Source organism: Triticum dicoccoides, chromosome 6A, assembly GCF_002162155.2.
Source record: "Triticum dicoccoides isolate Atlit2015 ecotype Zavitan chromosome 6A, WEW_v2.0, whole genome shotgun sequence".
Lineage (NCBI taxonomy): Eukaryota > Viridiplantae > Streptophyta > Magnoliopsida > Poales > Poaceae > Triticum > Triticum dicoccoides.
Window position 1 is genome coordinate 496,614,695 of NC_041390.1, and position 3,073 is coordinate 496,617,767.

The following is a 3,073-nucleotide window of genomic DNA, read 5'->3' on the forward strand; positions in this document are numbered from 1 at the left end:
TAAACAAGAGGCGGGACTTACCCCTCGCGAACCCAATCGTGAACGCAGCGGATCTCCAGCCCGGTGCCTGCCTCGCCAAATACTCCGGGGTCGCCGCTGCTCACCATTTCGCCCTAGGGTTCTTCCTCCTAGTTTAAATAGCTCCAGCAGCCCCCCACCTTTGAGCGCTCCGGCCGGGCGCACGGAAGGAGGCCGCGCCGCGGATCGAGCAGGTGGCGGGCGCCCCACCCGTGGCGTCGCGGGAAGGTGGTGGGCGTCACAGGTAGCCGTGGAGCATAGGCGGAGGGAGGTAGCCGCGGAGCAGGCCGTGCAGCTGGTGGCGGGGCAGGTGCTGGCCGCGGCGCAGGACAGCCGACCAGGCGGATGGGTGTGAGCTAGAATGATTTGGGGATTTAGTTGCACGGGCCTACATGTCAGCTCCGGACCCACGTCCACGCGGTCCCACGTGTAAGCTCCGGACCCACAACCACTAACGCTGGCGGATGGAATGAACTCAAATATGGCCGTTTGGCCTCGTCATAGTTGCTGTGCTCGGACTAGGGGCAAAACTGAGGACAATTCGCATCCGAGGACAAAACTGAGCACATGGACACCACTGAGGGCAAAAGGATAATTAACCCTATGAATATATGATCACAACCTAGCATGTACTATGCTGTCTTGAACTCCGCATACAGCAAGCGCGCGCTCGAACTTCTTGAGAGTTGCCGCCTCCAAAGAGATTAGCACGCGCGCGCTGCCATCGCCGCAGCCAGCCATCACGTACACCCAGCCGCCGCGCACAGTCTCCGCCCGCGTCATCAGCCGCGGCTTCCCCCACCCGAAGTCCGCGTCATATATGGGCAGATGGAACCAACTGTTCACCCGCAGCTCCGTCTCCGGCAGGTTTCCCCTGTCCTCCGGCCGGCCGCCCTTCGCCGCCTCCATCTCGAAGTAGTCCACAGCCGACCTCAGCAGCTCGTTGTCGAGCTGCTCCGTCGTGGCCTTCACCCTGCTCGCGACGGAGGCCAGCGTCTCCGACACGACGTCCTTCACCGCGGCGGTGGCGAACACGTTCACGACCCCGTTGCCGAAGTAGCGACCCGGGAGCCGCGGCTTAAGGCGATGCCTGATGTCCACCGGGAAGTTCATGCGCGTTGTGGCATCCGGGTCCAGCTGGCGGGCGATGCATACGCACTGCCACACGAGGGCGCTCACGGCGCAGAATGTGCTAGCGCCGCCGCAGTGGCGCTTGAGGGCGCATAGTTGGTCACCGGAGATGGCGAAGACCTTGGTCGCGAGGACGGACGACTCGTGCTCGTGCATGGCTAGCTTGCTGCAGAACATGGAGACGGTTTCGGGGAGGATGGCGGGCGGGGAGCGCGCGCGGAGGAGGGCGCGGTCGTGGCACGGGAGCTCTATCACGGCGCTCTCGCCGTCCCTGCAGTACCTTGCCCACGTCCCAATGAAATGGAACGCGCTGGAGCCGTCCACGGCGGCGTGGTGCACCGCTGTCCCTAGGACCACACCTCCACACTTCAAGAAGGTGACCTGTGCTGCCAACATAATGGACGACGGCTGAACGCGAGGACAGAACAGCTTCGTCAACTCCGACGACGGCGTGGGGCCGCTGAAGGCCTCGACGGTGCGATCAGAGCGGGCTACCACGAAGAGCGCGCCCTCGCCGTTGCAGTCGATCTCGACGCGGCCGTCACGATCCGCACCGAGGCGGCCTGCGAGAGGGTAGAAGGGCACCAGCGCCTTGGCCATGGACTTCTTGAGCTTGGCCACGTTGAAGAAGCCGTCGGCGGCGGCGACGTCGCTGGCGCTGTAGACGTGGAGGAGAGGCGTGTGGCCTCTGTTGGCCAGCACCAGGTCCAGCGCGGAGAGCCAGAGCCCTTCCCGCGGCGTCTCGTCGCTCGGCGTTACGAGGCAAGACTCTGCCACCCGTAATGCCGATCCCGGGTACATATTGGTGTTGTTTCGTTCTGTGCGGGTGCGTGGTGCTGGAGGTGCACTTGATCCGCCAAAGCATAAATAAATACTCGTAGTGGAAGAGAGACGAAGGTGCATGCATGCAGCCCGACACGGCCGCCAGTTTGACAGGATCACATCTCTGATAGCGGATGGACCACGTGTCTAGAGGACCTCATCAACTCAACTACGAATGTTCTTTCTCTCGCGCGGGAAGCGTGACAGCGATTTTTTTATTTTTTATTTTACAGATAGCTTACCACATGTGGTAGCGTGAAAGCAATCTCAAACCAGACAAAAGGATGGACGCCATGTATACATGGTATTGTACTACCGAAATCATATGATTTGGACGTCAGACAAAGCGCAAGGTCGGGCACAAGTGGCACTGAAACGCGCGCCGCAAAGCCCGAGCGACCAGTGACCACGGCCGCGGGATGGAGAGGCACAAACGATTTTCGTAACTTCTCAAGGTTCAGTTGAATGTTATCCGGTCATGTGCCGATGTGGTTAGACCGAACGGGTTGTCGGGAGTATCCCGAAGGATGTGAAAGACTGTGATGTTGATGCACATGTGTCTACCTACCATATCTGGCAAACATCATCCCATAAAAAGGAAAAAAAAATCTGTCAAACATGAACCGAGGGATGTCACGACAATTTTATTGGTTCCCTAAGTGTTTGTCTTTGAATTTGACACCTTTTTTTGGTTGGCATAGACGGAGTGCTAGATAACGTCACGCCTGACGCCACCCCTGAGAACACACTTTGGTCATCATGCAAGAGAGCTTGCAGGCGTTCTGGATGTAAGTATCTGAGATTACTTGTGAAGAAACGCCGTAGAATCTAATTTTCTAAGGGCTTTTTTGATACACAAGATTGTAAAAATGTACGAATAAGGAAAACCACAAGATTTCTCCATCAATAAAAGGAAAAACACCAGATTATGAAATGTCATACCGATTCAAAATCTACATGCCTGTGTTGCGGCTCCGACATATTCAATTGTGGACTTGATGTTCTCGCAAAGCTGTTGTGCTGAGAAAGTTACTGAAATGAGGGTTAGCTATTTGGTAACGCAGCCATGGAAGCGACTGTGAGCTGTTGAAATCGCTTTGTT

The 3,073-nt window shown here is 57.3% G+C and overlaps 1 pseudogene; it reads right to left on the bottom strand.

The window, feature by feature from the left end:
* Positions 1 to 596: 596 nt before the first annotated feature.
* LOC119317454 lies at positions 597 to 2,056 on the bottom strand (annotated as a pseudogene).
* Between the last annotated feature and the right edge of the window lie 1,017 nt (positions 2,057 to 3,073).